Genomic DNA, 16,614 nt, shown 5'->3' on the forward strand with positions numbered 1-16,614 from the left:
TTTCCCTTCCAGTCTACAACAACACAACACTGTGATGTTGACGTGAACTTTATGTTGGTTTTAAGGAATATCAGCATCACCTGCAACTAAACATTACTTACATTATTAATAAATCTGGCAAAAATTGTCTCCATGAAATGTGAGAGAAATACAAAAATGCCTTTTACATGTCCAAGCTGACATCTTCAGATGTCTTGTTTTGTCCATCTAGAAGTCCAAACCTCTAAGATATTATTTTTACTATAATATAAGACAAAGAAATTTTTACTATAATATAAGACAAAGAAAAGCAATGAGTCTTTGCATTTTAGATGCTGCAACCCAAGAAAGTTTGGCATTGATCAACCACCCGATTAGTCGACTAATCATTTCAGCTCAGGTTTGTAGAGTTTTACATAAAGCAGCACGCAATCTGCCAACTGAAGCCAGAATATCATATAGCAGCTGACAACCAATACTGAACTTGTGATTTAAACCCTTAATCGATTATCTAAATGTATTAATCAACTTATTGTTCCAGCTCCAGAGTAACCTCATTGGCCGTGTCTCTCAGCTAATTCAATAGAAGCAGATAATGAAGGGTATGTAAATAGCAAACCAAAGGAAAGGAGGAAAAATATGACCTGGAAGTGCATTGTGGGAGCAGCCATGATAAGGACTTTAGTGCTTTAAAGTGTATCAGCGTCTCACACACTGAGCACTTGACCTTTTCCTTTCCTCAACAATGCCCACTTGGACTTCTTGGGAATGTTGCCTCTCTGTGGGTGTGTGTGTGTGTGTGGGTGGGTGTGTTGCATGCACATACATATGTCTTTCCATTTGTAAGCATATGTGTGGTAGTTGGGGGTGAAAACGTGGCATTCTTACAGGAGGAGTGCCTCCTTAAAGTTTTCACAGCTGATAGTTATTTCATAAGGCGTGTAGGCTGCAGAAAAGTTGAAGTGCTCCATTGGGACGGGAGCGCAAGAAATTATTTCACTTGGAGGTTTATGCCACACTGGATGCAGTGTGAGATTTCAATGATTAAGACTATTTAAATAATAAAATTAAATCTCCTGCTGCGTTTCCATGATCCAGACTTCCAAATTTAGCTCGACCCTCAGTCTGTGTCTGGGAAGCTACTTTGATAAAACCCATAACTGGCAAGAGGTTGATTTTGTTCTTTTTCTTTGATGAAACTTTAATGTTCCCTGTGGGGAAACTGGGTCATTCTGTTCACAGATGTAGAAGACAGTTGTTTTGATATGTCTGTCACAGTGCATACAAATTGGTATTATTTTTTGAAATGGGGTTATTTCTCAACTTTTCATACCTCTTGTGCTTGTAGCAAGTCTGTTTGGGCAAAGTAACTTATAACATGCAGAGTTAACAGTGACAAATCTCCGTTTAGATTGTGGTTTAGTGACACCAGATTCTGATAAAGAGGCCGTCCCGTCTTTTCAGAGTCAGAGGTTATCTGGTCTCAAGATGATGGTCTGGCTTTGCTCACCTGTCCCAACATGTCCTACAATCACCCCTTCCTAAGAGAGGGGTGAGAGGTATTTTATGGGTGTTGGGAATTTCTGGTCTCAAGAAGGTGGGTTGTGATTGTTACACTGGAGTTAAGTGGTATGTGGAGGGAAGGGCAGAAGCGGGGGAGTGAAGGGTTGACTGGGACAGTGGAGACGACCAGCTGGAATGAATGAGGAGGATGGGAACTTCACAGTGTCTATAATCAATATTTTTACAATCAAATATTTATCAAATGACAATGTAACGGTGTGAAAGGGGTTGCTCGCGGTGATGACCTACAGAGAATTATCACCTGAATCTGAATTGTTTAGCTTTTTAGTTCACTCTCACTGCTCGCATAGGGTAATTTTCTATGTCAGCAGGCAACAGTTTTTCGGCTCCAAAACCAACTGTCCTTGTTACTCTATCAGTATCAAACAGTAGACAGACACAGTTCAGCAGCTAAATAGTCAGATATTTCTCTCAGGAGTTGGTAGAGACCAAAAATATTATTACTTACTTAGTTAATGACTTACTCTGGTGACCACCACTTGACTGTTGAGCTAGCGCCAAAACTAGCAAAACTAACGACATTCCTATCAAACTCTGCTGTACTTTGTGTTTAGTGCCACTTAGCAAATGTTAGCATGCTAACACTGATGTTATACTCAACACTGTAAACATTATACCTGCTAAACATCAGCTTGTTAGCATGTTGCCATGCCGACCTTAACATTAAGCTCAAAGCACCACTGTGCCACCACTGCAGCCTCCCATAGCCACTAGCGTGGCTGTAGACGCTTGTTTTTAGGTGTGAGATGAAGCCACAATTTGAGAGAGGAAATGAAAAACTAGAAAAGTAATTTTTGCATCTGCTCAGCTGTCCTCACAGGCCCTCTTATGCTTTTTTTCTTTGTCTTTCCTGTGTCTCAGGCCCTGAAGAGATAAGAGTGAAACCAGTATACAGACAGGTCACTTGCAGTTACGTGTACAGTGTATCACTTGAAAGTCAGCATATCCAGACAGCATGTACATAATACAAATGCATGCCTGTGCAAAGTGGGAGTTTAAGTGTTCACACCCGTTTGTGTGTCGTTGTTTTTTTTCTTCTTTCTCTACTGACCACATGAGTAAGAGGTGGTGATGTATGAAAAATGATAACCGGAACAATTATGTGTTGCTAATGGACTAATGTGTGTGTGGTGGGGGTGGAGTTTTTAATTATTTATTTGTTCCATCACTTTCTCTCCCTCCCTCCTTCCATGCTCTTCAATTTCTTCCTCCAGTCCCTTCCCATCTGTCCACCACCACCCTCACGCCTTCCTCAACTCTCTTCCTGGATACAGACAGAGAATTTATGGAAGAGGGTTTGAACCCGTCCTCACCCCTCCCCAGTTGTCTCTGAGCAGATCAGCATGGCATTCTTGCTGTGTGTGTGTGTGTGTGTGTGTGTGTGTGTGTGTGTGTGTGTGTGTGTGTGGTGGAGGTGTTCCCCATTAAGCCTTCCTTCCAACTGTGTGACTATGCTATGAGGGGACACACGTACCACACAGCACATGCTCTACACTGGACATTATGTGTGATACATGATATTCGACATACTGGCTCACACACACACACACACCTCTGGTCGGAGCAGCTGGGAGCTGTAGCAGCGTTATGATTGCAGTAAGCGTTTTAAGGTTCTAAGCTGATAATCTGTCTGTTTTGGTATTTGGTGCAGCTTTCAGCAGCTGGAGGAGACACTACATGTCTCTGTGTCATGACGGCTTTATGTTTGTTTGTTTGCCAGCATGGTGCTCTGAGCGGCCGCAACATCGAATCTCACCAGGGAACAAACGTCGATAATTTATCGCTCATCCGGAAGGCTGGTCGGGACATAGATACTTTATTTTAATTCACATCGCGAATAGCAGCAAAAAGCGTGCGTTAAAAAGCGAAAACGCACTTTTTTTTTAATGCATGGATGGAGAGGCGCAGGTAGAAGGGCAGAGACGCCACTGAGGAGCCACTCTTGTGAAGTTTTGTAGAGGTAAGTGGAAGCGTCGTCCAGTGCAACTTCATTAAAACGTTCAGTAGCCTGGTCTTGTGAGGTGCGCTCATTCAGAAGGAAACTCCTTTCTCCCGACTGTGGGGGGTGGGGGGGGATCTTGTTCTCCGGGGCAGTAGGTTAGTGGATCACAGCGATGCATGAACTCATCTCACCAAGGACGAGACTCATTGAAGGATAAACCAGCGATATTTTTATTTTAAGTCGAGTGTTCTTGAGCTAAATCTCTCGGTAATAAACAGGATTATTCAGTAATGATAATGTGTTAGTTATGAAATATGGTCTTGTTTTGGGGATGTTTTCTGAAAATATAGGTTAAATAGGCAAATAATTTTAATGCTCCATGTTTGTCGTATATAGGGTAACTAAAGAAGGACATCTCCAAAATAGCCACACAAAAATTGACAGATTTGACAGATGTTGTGAGTAATGTCTGGCCTTGAAGTCATTTTGTGTTTCCTGGAGACACGTGATATAAGTTTAAGTTGAGGGGGAGTGTTATTGTGAAGTTTCTGTCACTGTGTTTATGTGCTTGTCCTTGCACGTGGATAAGTGCTTTCCAGAGGAAACAACATGCAAAAGGACACACACACACACACACACACACAGGCACACACACACTCTCATGATGGGCATGTGAAATGTGAGAGAATCAGGTTAGTGATTTTAATAATGCTGCTGTTTGTTGAGAATGGAGGTCAAAGGGCATCAGTCTTTTGCCATGTCTTCTACACTGATACCACCCACAGTGGATCTTCCAGCTGAACCAGATCAGATAAAAATGGCAGCGGTGCTGAAGAGAAACTGCCTGTATGTGAAGTGAGCAGCCTTGACTGTTCTGTCAGGAGATAGCTCCAGTTGTTAGCTCTCTACCTGCCAGATGGTCTGCAAATCACTCTTTCCCCCTGCTTTCTTGGCTTTAATAAATGCCAACCTCCTTAGAGAAAAGTGTCAAGTCCTTGATATTTTAAAATCCCCTCCTTTTTTAGAAGCCTGCCAATTGAGCTGACATTATCTTCTCAGCTGCATGTCCTCCAAGTTGATCAAAAGCAAGAATTTGTCAAGCTATCCCACGTCCTCAATTGGCAGCCAGTTTCAATACACTTGGGAATAAAAACAAAACAACAGGAAAATCTTTTGCCCAAATAACCATGCAGCTTGCAGTAAGGCTTTCCCCCTGGCTGCTCATGCTTTTTTTGGGGAAAAAGGCATTTTCTTTTCAGGGCTAAATGCTCTTTCAGTGCAGCGCCAGGCTGACTTTGATATGGTTAAGTGGAAGTGCTTTGCTTCCCTGCCAGCCTGTTTGGGCCATGGTTTAGCTGTTTGAAGGGGGCTGGAGATGAGGGGTTAGCGTGTTTGTGCCAAGCCGAGACGGGCTGCAGGGATGCAAGACCAGCGTCTGTTCCCAGACTCTCACACACAAGCGCTCTCCCTCACCTTCTCTCTACTTTACCCCTGCCGGCTTTTCATGCTCTGCATCTGCTCCCTGAGTCTGAGACACTCTCTCTCTCTCTCTCTCTCTCTCTCTCTCTCTCTCTCTCTGGAGCCTCATTAAAGGAATTATGACTGTGTGGTTTGGAGGAAATTCAGACGCTCTGTCGTTTTTGTTGGGTTTTTCCCTTCCAGTCTACAACAACACAACACTGTGATGTTGACGTGAACTTTATGTTGGTTTTAAGGAATATCAGCATCACCTGCAACTAAACATTACTTACATTATTAAATCTGGCAAAAATTGTCTCCATGAAATGTGAGAGAAATACAAAAATGCCTTTTACATGTCCAAGCTGACATCTTCAGATGTCTTGTTTTGTCCATCTAGAAGTCCAAACCTCTAAGATATTATTTTACTATAATATAAGACAAAGAAATTTTTACTATAATATAAGACAAAGAAAAGCAATGAGTCTTTGCATTTTAGATGCTGCAACCCAAGAAAGTTTGGCATTGATCAACCACCCGATTAGTCGACTAATCATTTCAGCTCAGGTTTGTAGAGTTTTACATAAAGCAGCACGCAATCTGCCAACTGAAGCCAGAATATCATATAGCAGCTGACAACCAATACTGAACTTGTGATTTAAACCCTTAATCGATTATCTAAATGTATTAATCAACTTATTGTTCCAGCTCCAGAGTAACCTCATTGGCCGTGTCTCTCAGCTAATTCAATAGAAGCAGATAATGAAGGGTATGTAAATAGCAAACCTACAATCACCCCTTCCTAAGAGAGGGGGTGAGAGGTATTTTATGGGTGTTGGGAATTTCTGGTCTCAAGAAGGTGGGTTGTGATTGTTACACTGGAGTTAAGTGGTATGTGGAGGGAAGGGCAGAAGCGGGGAGTGAAGGGTTGACTGGGACAGTGGAGACGACCAGCTGGAATGAATGAGGAGGATGGGAACTTCACAGTGTCTATAATCAATATTTTTACAATCAAATATTTATCAAATGACAATGTAACGGTGTGAAAGGGGTTGCTCGCGGTGATGACCTACAGAGAATTATCACCTGAATCTGAATTGTTTAGCTTTTTAGTTCACTCTCACTGCTCGCATAGGGTAATTTTCTATGTCAGCAGGCAACAGTTTTCGGCTCCAAAACCAACTGTCCTTGTTACTCTATCAGTATCAAACAGTAGACAGACACAGTTCAGCAGCTAAATAGTCAGATATTTCTCTCAGGAGTTGGTAGAGACCAAAATATTATTACTTACTTAGTTAATGACTTACTCTGGTGACCACCACTTGACTGTTGAGCTAGCGCCAAAACTAGCAAAACTAACGACATTCCTATCAAACTCTGCTGTACTTTGTGTTTAGTGCCACTTAGCAAATGTTAGCATGCTAACACTGATGTTATACTCAACACTGTAAACATTATACCTGCTAAACATCAGCTTGTTAGCATGTGCCATGCCGACCTTAACATTAAGCTCAAAGCACCACTGTGCCACCACTGCAGCCTCCCATAGCCACTAGCGTGGCTGTAGACGCTTGTTTTAGGTGTGAGATGAAGCCACAATTTGAGAGAGGAAATGAAAAACTAGAAAAGTAATTTTTGCATCTGCTCAGCTGTCCTCACAGGCCCTCTTATGCTTTTTTTCTTTGTCTTTCCTGTGTCTCAGGCCCTGAAGAGATAAGAGTGAAACCAGTATACAGACAGGTCACTTGCAGTTACGTGTACAGTGTATCACTTGAAAGTCAGCATATCCAGACAGCATGTACATAATACAAATGCATGCCTGTGCAAAGTGGGAGTTTAAGTGTTCACACCCGTTTGTGTGTCGTTGTTTTTTTCTTCTTTCTCTACTGACCACATGAGTAAGAGGTGGTGATGTATGAAAAATGATAACCGGAACAATTATGTGTTGCTAATGGACTAATGTGTGTGTGGTGGGGGTGGAGTTTTTAATTATTTTATTTGTTCCATCACTTTCTCTCCCTCCCTCCTTCCATGCTCTTCAATTTCTTCCTCCAGTCCCTTCCCATCTGTCCACCACCACCCTCACGCCTTCCTCAACTCTCTTCCTGGATACAGACAGAGAATTTATGGAAGAGGGTTTGAACCCGTCCTCACCCCTCCCCAGTTGTCTCTGAGCAGATCAGCATGGCATTCTTGCTGTGTGTGTGTGTGTGTGTGTGTGTGTGTGTGTGTGTGTGTGTGTGTGTGTGTGTGTGTGGAGGTGTTCCCCATTAAGCCTTCCTTCCAACTGTGTGACTATGCTATGAGGGGACACACGTACCACACAGCACATGCTCTACACTGGACATTATGTGTGATACATGATATTCGACATACTGGCTCACACACACACACACACACCTCTGGTCGGAGCAGCTGGGAGCTGTAGCAGCGTTATGATTGCAGTAAGCGTTTTAAGGTTCTAAGCTGATAATCTGTCTGTTTTGGTATTTGGTGCAGCTTTCAGCAGCTGGAGGAGACACTACATGTCTCTGTGTCATGACGGCTTATGTTTGTTTGTTTGCCAGCATGGTAACAACATGCAGATACAATTCTGGTGTGTGACACATCCAGTGCCTGACAGTTTACTTCATAGTTACCTGTAATAAGTTGGACATGTGTTGTCAAAATTGTGAAGGAGCTCTCAGCAACAATCAGTGCTGCACTTTCCTTTTCAGCCTCCCGTCTCTTCTATCTCTGCTTCTTTGGTTGTTATCTCAGTTGCTCCTTGCAGATTTTGTTTTTCATTTTCATCTTACACAGAATACAGAGCGCTGCATTTCAGTGCTGTGGTCACATTTAGTCCCAGACGTCTTTGCATCTTTTTGAGTGGAGATTATTTACACCTTTGTGATTTGTTATCTTCTGTCACAAAAGTCAAATTTTTTGGAGGCACTGGAAAGTGGCTGTTCCTATTACCGAGCTGCCTTGGGGTGGCTGTGACACAGCTGTATGATGACAGATAACTTGAAGAGGAGGGAAAGGGTAGGCATGGATGATGTTGCTCCTTCGTCCTGTGGCTTGTCATTTCCAGGATGACTTTTTACTGTCCTTTTCCTCCTGCAACTAAATATGTCCTTAAAGGTCGCAGCTGCCCTGGGTGACAATTATGTTTTTGGATACCAACAAAACCCAAAAATGTCACTGTTTGAGCTGGAAATGCAGTGGATATGATTGGTGAATTGATTGACCAATCAACAGAAAATCAGTCTTGCTAAGTCTTAATAATCGATTCATTGTTTTAAAGTTGGGCATTTACCAGGCAGCAAGGTTTCAATGGCAAATTAAGTTGCATTATGGGAACTTTAGGATCCAGAGTTTTTGGATCTTGACTCACGCTAGCAATTAAAGGTCAGCATATCTTAGCTGTGCTGCTTCAGTTTGGACACTTGTCCCCCGACTTTATGAATGATCAAAGCTAAATGCATGGACTACCCCTTTTAGTTATATAATGCTAAACATTTTGTAGGTTGCAGCTTCTCTAATGCAATTTAGAGGTTTCCATGTCTGGCCCTTCCTCAAATAAAAATATTTAGGCACTTAAAAAGATTATCAGCTTTCTAGTTGATAATGAAAATAATCATTAGTTGCGGCCATAGATGTGGTACTGTAGGATGGGGTCCAGGGGTCAATAAATGTCAGATCAGACTTTTTATGTCTTTCTGTTACATGTGTTGTAAAGGAAAAGGCCAAGCCAAATGAAAATGCAGCTATTAAAATTTGTTGGGCCGTTAAACATAAAGCGATTTAGGCCTTGTAGCTCCATCTCCATTTTCTCCTGGACTTTTACAATTATTGTGGCTAGCACTGAGAAAAATACAGGAAATACTGTAGGATAAGATAGTTTATTTGTTTCGCTACCAAAGACAAAGGATTATGTTCTGCACAAATCATCTGAGCCCTAATTATACTATAGTTGAGGAGTTTGTCAGTGTGATTTATTATGATCTGAAATGATGAGTCATCTGTACATCCCTATTAAGCGCTTACGCTTACTAGCAGTTTCCATCATATACATATCATGGAAATAAATAACATTCAATAGAAGGCCGTGTGCTCAGGTTGGAGCACAAGGCTACAGCAAGCTTGGATCACTGTGTTTTTCCGAGGTCCATGACCTTTTTGCATGTTGTCCTCTCAGTCCCTCTTGTCCTCCCTCAATCTTATAATCCAGATAAAACGACGACATAAAAATAGTGTGTGTGCGGTGTATGTAGAGACTCTGGGTTTGCAAGTAGTAGTACAAGTGTCTTTATAGCTGCTTATCTGTAGCATCATCCACAGATTGTTCCCTCCGTCAGTGTCTGAATCATCCTTGTGTCTGTGCTTGTCTCTGCTGTCACTGTTTGTGTCCATCTGTTTTGTTTTTAATTTTCCCTCTTCTACTGAACTACTTCCAAATTCTAAATAGTAATAGTAACAATAATCGCTTGAACCTTTGTGTGTAACTTTGACATATAGTGTAATTTCCAGTCTAATTCTTCACAAGGGTAGCGGAGCATCAAAATGTACTTCCTATCTCCTAAGTGCCCGACTCCCTGCTGAGTTTTTACCGCAAACAGCATGATAATCTCCACTCTTAGTTGAAATATTTAACTGTGAAAACCACAGTTTAGGGAGAAGAGGAACTATTGTCCCCTCCAGTGTATTTCTCTGCCAGTGAGAGCTCATTTGAGGAACATGTGGAAATGTCTTTTTCTGTCATTTTCCTTTCTTGTATCAGCCCTTTTCTCCTGCCGTGTATTTGTCTTTTTTGCCCAGCCGCTCGGTAAATTGTTATTCTGTTGTTACATTATGGTAATAGCTTAGTCTAGGCTGCAGGAGGAATAACTGGGACAGAAATCCACTGTGACTTCTGTTTGTAAATGACACCCACAGTGTTTAATGTATTGCTGGCTGCCGTAAATGCACTCTCTCCCTCACCAGCAATATACCCAGAAAGCACTAGAAACAAAAGACATGGCACGTGAACCATGTATGTAGGCTAATGTACACTTGTCTGGCTATTTTCACAGGAAACCATATACTTCTGTCGCATAAATTGTAGTTTTGTGAATATAAAGATTGTCCTTAGTGCAGTTTTTAATAAATTTTGTCCTTTAAACCTTTTAAACCTCTCAAAAATAAACATTTCAGCTCATGATTTTGTCATTATACAGCTGTGTCTTGAAGCCCAGGAAACCTCGCTATCCTGTCACCCACGCAGCTGATACTGCGCAGTTATGAATTGTTACAGTAGCTGGCTGTTTTCCCATGGCCGGCTAATTCACACATAGCTGCATAACACACTGAGCTTATCACAGTACCAGCTATCGGTGAAAAGAATGTTGTCTTTTACTGCTAAAGAAAACAAATGGAGCTGAAATAACCGGCAAAATCCTGTTTGTATGCTCACTGCATTCCAGCGTGGCAGCATAGGTGGTCACTTTCAATCAGAGTCACATGTAATGGGCAAATAAAGAAGCAGAGCAAGTGGGAATCTGGTTCTCATGCTGGTCCAAACGCAGGGTGATACTAATATGTCAGCCAGACCTGTATCAGAGTAATATGTAAATGCTCCATATTTGTATAGCGCCTTTCTAGTCTTTTCGACCACTCAAAGCACTTTTACACTACATCTGCATTCACCAGTCACACATTCATACACTGAGCCTAAGTGCTCAAACAGAAACTAACATTCACACACATTCATACACTGGCGGAACAGCCACCAGGGGCATTGCACATTGTGAAGGGAAGAGGTAGGAAAAGAGGAGTAGGGGTGGGGAAAGAGTAAATTTTTCAGTCTTTGAAGTCCATACTGAACTAATTTAATAGTTAAACAGAGCTGCTAGTTTGGTTGAATGCATTTCAAGGATCATTTTCTGGTTGGTGTAAAATGTACATTTTCTTGCAGTTATTGTGCTGATGTCGCTCGCCTGCACATATAACAAACAGCTGAATAGAACAATTCATGGGGGACAATAAGGGTTTCTGGGAAATTGCAAACTTAAGAGTAATTTAACGTGAGGCTGAAATCAGGCTTTCACTGCCCTTTCTGGTTGAAAGTTTCCAGTCTGTCTCACTTCTGATGGTTGTGGTCACAGGTTGGGTGATGTCGCGGGGTACTGGAGGCACTTGTGTGTTAAGAGTACCAATTTAGCATCGCACTTCTATAACATTTTTGGACTCACAATGGAAAGTGAAACAGAAATCTATGCACCAAACCAACCAGAGATATCCTCTTGTTTTATTGCAACTCAACCCGCAGACAACTCAGAGATTTGTGTGTTATGCTAGTAGCAGAGAGGTTGAGCAGGCTACAGAGGTAAGCTACCTTCATTGTTTAGAATCCTTGTGAAGCAGTACTGATACTGAGTGGATGATCCTGGTGACATGGCAGCTGTGCAACAGCATCAGAGTTGCCGGTGATGATGTTGTCATGGAACAACTTCATTTGTTGACAGTGTGTGGTCACCCAAGTCAGCAAGAGACACATCATGTGCTTGAAGTTGGAATAGGCAATTTACTTCAGAAGCATGTTACGTGGAAATTCTCTTTACATCTCGACAGCAATCAATAAATATATATACACACATCCTCTGACACAAATGTAGAAATCCAGTATCTGTGGCTGTCGTAGGACTGTAATAAGTAGACCTACCTGTCTGTCTACTTACCTACCTGCATGCATGGGGGAGGCTTTGAAAGGAGGCCTGAAGGGAAGGGGTTGGGATTTTTTCTGTTGGATACTTTCAAAATCTAGCTGTCTGTTTCTAGTTCTCCAATGTTAGCTACTGTCTCTCAGCAGCTATTCTTGCTATACTGTCTAATAATGTAGTAAATGCCATAAAAATAATTTTTGAGTCCATTAATCTGGATTGTGCATTTACTGGTTTGGCTTAAAGTTATCACAAGTGATTACACACTGATCTCCACTGCTGAAATGTCAGCAGCAGCTGCCTGAATGTTACTCCAGTCCAGACACGCCTCAGTTAATCTGGTCATCTGTACATTTGAATACCACTTACTATCCTGGCCTTAATTTTTGCCCAACAAGGGCACTGATGACCTATAATTAGAATTGAGTGACTATAGCTGCAACATGCTTCTACACACACACGCTGAGATGTAAAGAGCAGGAGATGCCTTCGAACGCTGGGTGAATGTTACTGAGGTGGAGCGAAACAAGCTTTGTTCTTGTTATTTAAGCTGACACATGAATGAAACAGGATTAGGTCAACACTTGATCTAAAACTCATATCTGAAAATTAGATGTCAGATTTCCTGTTTGCGTATTTCTGCAGCATGTTGGCAACATTTCTGACTTGTCTCGAGCGTCATGTGATGGAGCTGCCACTGGCCTCCTTTCACACACAGCACAGACTGTTTGATTCCCACACAGCAGTCACGTCGGTCCCAATCGGTCTGGTGATAAACTGTTTAACTTTAATCACATCAGATGACTGAAAAGACCATCAGCTGATTCTGGTGAATAATATTTATAGAGTTTATAGACCAGTTTAATGTTGACCTGATAAAGCTATGGCTGTTTTCTAATAAATTGTTCGCCATGGGAGGATGTGTGAGTTCAGAATCTGATTATGTGGGTCAAGGTTTTGGGGTAGCTTGATTTATTTTTGGAAGGAGAGAGTCCTGATACAAAGGGTTAAGGCATAAATGAACAAAAAAATTCTTTCAAACTGTTATTTAGGGAAATACACAGCCAAGAGTTAGATGAGAAGATTGATACCACTCCTATTTCCATACAGTAAATATGAAGCCACCTCTTTCAGACGGTTAGTGTAGCTTTTAGCGCAAGCTCTGGTAGCTGGGCTTAAACAAAGATGATATAACACAACAATTAGTAAGCTTTAGAGGTGCCCGGTTTTGTTGCCCTTTGATGAGAGTATGATGAGCTGTTTCCCCTTGTTTCCTGTCTTTATGCTAAACATTAGCTAACTGGCTGTTGGGGGTATAGCTTCTTAAGTGTACAGACATGACAGTGGTATTCTCTCATCTAAGTTTAGGTAAGAAAGCAAATATATCAAATTATTTTCGACCAAACTTTCTCTTGATAAGGCTTTACATCTTCTAAAATTCACACACATTCATACACTGGTGGAATAGCCAGGGCTCAGTTCGGGGTTCAGTATCTTGCCCAAGGACACTTTGACATGCAGCCTGAAGGCTTGAACCACCAACCTTCCGAATAACGGGCAACCCGCTCTACCTCTACCTACCCGCTCAGCCGCCCCATTAGTAAATTGTTCCAGTTAGTTGGTCTTCCTTATTTTTATTTGCTTGTGGTCACACAAGCTGACTTGTGACATGGATCAGATCAGTTACTTTGTCCTTGCCCTGTGTCAGTTAGATGTTTTTGTCCAAAGTTTGCGTTCCTTCAGGAATTTCCCGCCATTAAAAATGACTATTATAAAGAGGCATTGTTCGCATACGTAGATAACTATCGACCAAGCAATTGATTCTCTTTGTACCTGAGGCGTCATCGCTGCATACTTGCATCACACAGAATGTGTTGAAATTTATGTGCCGCCCATTGTTTCATTTGTGTGTTTTGTCTTTGTGATGGGACTCCTGGAGCCACAAGCTAGTGCCTCTTAAGTCTTTAGTCAGAGCGAAAGAATGTTATTTATCATCCAACAGGTGATAGAGGAGGGGTGGTTACAGCCATAACAGGGTACATCGATAATATAAAAATATAGATAATAGCAGCTTTATTTCCTGCATATCATGGAATGTATTAGGTATAGAAGTACATAATGGCATACTGTTTGTCTATGTCTAAAGTAAAAATTAACAATCTTAGCAATCTTCAACGATGTAAAACTTTGATACATTTTGCCTGTAGTGAGCTGTCGCAGAGAACTGAGCTGCCTGTCCTGTGAACCATCCCTATATTAAAGTTGTTTCTTACAGGGTAAAATCGGCATGTTTCTCCTCAGCACTGTAATCCTAAAGCAGTTTCCTTCCTTTTCTTTTTGTGTCCTTTTAGCACCTTTTGATAAGCCTTTTTAGTGAAGATGAATAAGCACTTCTTCCTCAGGATAAACCTGCACTTTCCTTCAGCACTGAGGGTAATGAGGTTCTCTTTTCCTGAAGTCGTTTTAGTTGCTATAAATGGCCAAATCCGGAATTCAGTTCAGGAGCAACATCATGATCTTTTCTTCTGTATAGTACTGTAGAATTCATTTGCATGTGCACCGCTCTGGTGTCACCTTCATAAACATAACTTTGCCTGTGATTATGCGCCTGTGTGTGTTCTGCAGGCAGATTTATCTGTGTCGCATACTTTACCTGCTGGGAATTTTGGATTTAAGACATTCCAATATAGTCAACAGGTTAATGAGACACGCAATGAAAGCGGGATTAAAACATGCTGCCTTTCATTTCAAAATTAATCTTATGCAATCTTAAACTTATCATTATGCATGCATGGAATTATGTAGGAAGTCTGTAAGAGTTTCAGGATTTCTAACTGCAAGTCTTAACTAGGAACTTTCAATTTAAACACACTTGTTTTGTAGTTAATATGAGCATGCCAAATAGACTTAGTTTCTTTAATAACAAGCCGATGTTCAGGTTCCTCGCACACTTTTTAATTTTTGACAGGATTACGTGAATAGAAAAAGGCAGAAAGAGACAATATTGCTTGTGTTGGCTCAGGGACGGTAGCCTGCAGCCATTTTTAGCCCAGTTCGAAGCTGCACCAGCAGTTACCCTCCTCACTGAACCACTTCACACAAACATGGACATGAATGTAGCAAGAGGGATAAGTGAGCAGCTTTCAGGCACGCGCTTGCAACCGGCAGGGTGTGTTGGAAAATGTCGGTCCATTTCCAGTCATATGTAGACAGTATATCACATCACTAATCACTTGGATCTTGTTCTTTTCAACAGGAGCCTGATTGTTTATATCTTGTAAACAGACTGCTGCATTTTTTAATACACAAATATCCTGTCAAATCTCTCATTATCTCCTGGCTGCTTTATTCTTTAATTTCCTCCTATTTTTATCTGCACTCCCTGTCACATTAAACACAATGAAATAAAATTAGAAGGGACGGGACAATGAAAAGCAGCTTAGGGACGCTTTTGATGAAGTTGTGGACACATTTAAAGCGGCATCTGTAAAAGAGCTGAAAATAAAAAAACGCCTTTTCCAAATGAAGGAATGGTGCTCGGCCCTGTAACACGAGGGCGTGTGTCCTACTTCTTGGCACTTGGCTCATAACTGTTGTTTTACGTAACACATTTCATCCCATTTTGTCTGCTGTTGCCATGGTGAAGCTAATTTATACAGGCATTAAGAATTAGGCTCCTGTTGTTAACATGCACTACAGGCTGATGCTGATTTTTACACATAAATACACACTCACGAATGGGCACATACACAAAGTCTTAGAGGATTATTTAAGAGGTGCATGTGTGTGCATGTGTGTGCATGTGTGTGCACGTGCAGCTGTTTTTGAGTTTGGCCGAAACTCCTGTATAAAAGAGGAGAGTTACATATACGCAATGAGCATCTCTTGCTGTGTCTTTGAAGTCTTTCTTTACACTAATATTCACATCAGTGTTTGTACACTGAACATAGAAATATTAGACACATTCCTGACACTGAGTTGCAGGTCTTGCACATGTTTTACATCAAAATACATTTGTATTAAAAAGTGACAAAGTAAGGATGAGAGTGGGAAGTACAGTGAGTGGGGAGAATGGAACAAATAGAAATAAAGGAAGAAGAAAGTGAGTCATGTCGTCATTGAAGAGAAGACGAGAGGTGACCTTGATGGGAGAAATGTTTGGAAAAAAACAATGAAACATCTGGGTACCCTGAATACAAACCTCCCCAAATGTGAGTAGAGATTTCAAAAGCAGTTGTTCTATGTGTTCAATTGGCTGTTTGAATCTGTGGCTATTGAAAGAGAGGGTGAAGTTGTGCGATGGTGCTGCTGTGTGTCCAGTGTCTTCCCAAGGAGCAGGAAGGCAACGTGACCAACGGAGGCAGCCAAAGGCGTTAGCAGCTCATTTTCGGGAGCCTTGCTAGCTTATTTACTTGTACTCCTACGGAAAGTAAACTGGGAAAAAGTGTGTCACACAACAGTCTTTGTAAAATTGGTAAAACTCCATACAGCAAAGGGAAAATCGCAGTAGATTTTGTTAATCAACCTGCCATATTCTTTCACTGCGATTTAATTTTGTGAAATTGTGATTCCAACACTGATGGTGACTAAGGCCTTGTAGCGAGCCAGTTTCCCTCCAAAATATGACATTACATATAAAATATGAAATATGCACTGGTGTGTTCACTGTCGCTTCACCCTGTCTATACTTGTAAAGTATCCTCCGTGTCCGTGACTTGTAAGGTCATAGTTAAAAACTCTGTTTCTCTGCAAAATGCTAAAATGAGTTTCCAAATATTCATCACAGAATTTCCCTCCAAATTCTTTAATGTGTTGATACGTCACCCAAGAAAAGACTTCCTCCAGCTCTGTTCACAATGCCTGCTGGAGAAAAATCACATAATAAAAAAGAAACAACACAGTTACACCACATTAAATAGTGGTCAGCCAGCAGTTAACATGCCAGTAGATTAGCTCGCTAGCTGTAGTGTT

The 16,614-nt window shown here is 41.4% G+C and overlaps 1 protein-coding gene across 5 annotated transcripts in view; it reads left to right on the plus strand.

The window, feature by feature from the left end:
* The window catches only part of ripor2 (RHO family interacting cell polarization regulator 2), a 72,222-nt gene that overhangs the window by 23,195 nt on the left and 32,413 nt on the right, over nt 1-16,614 (plus strand). The window contains exon 1 of one of the 5 annotated variants that reach the window (XM_038724507.1): nt 3,298-3,523. The exons of the other annotated variants lie outside the window; for them this stretch is intronic. The gene's annotated coding sequence lies outside the window, so the exon portion shown is untranslated. Of the gene's footprint in view, nt 1-3,297; nt 3,524-16,614 lie in introns of those variants that run through there. 5 annotated transcript variants of the gene reach the window in all.

Source organism: Micropterus salmoides, unplaced genomic scaffold (genome assembly GCF_014851395.1).
Source record: "Micropterus salmoides isolate LMB-PRFRI ecotype aquatic unplaced genomic scaffold, ASM1485139v1 Ms_hic_scaffold_17, whole genome shotgun sequence".
In the NCBI taxonomy this organism is placed as follows: Eukaryota; Metazoa; Chordata; class Actinopteri; order Centrarchiformes; family Centrarchidae; genus Micropterus; species Micropterus salmoides.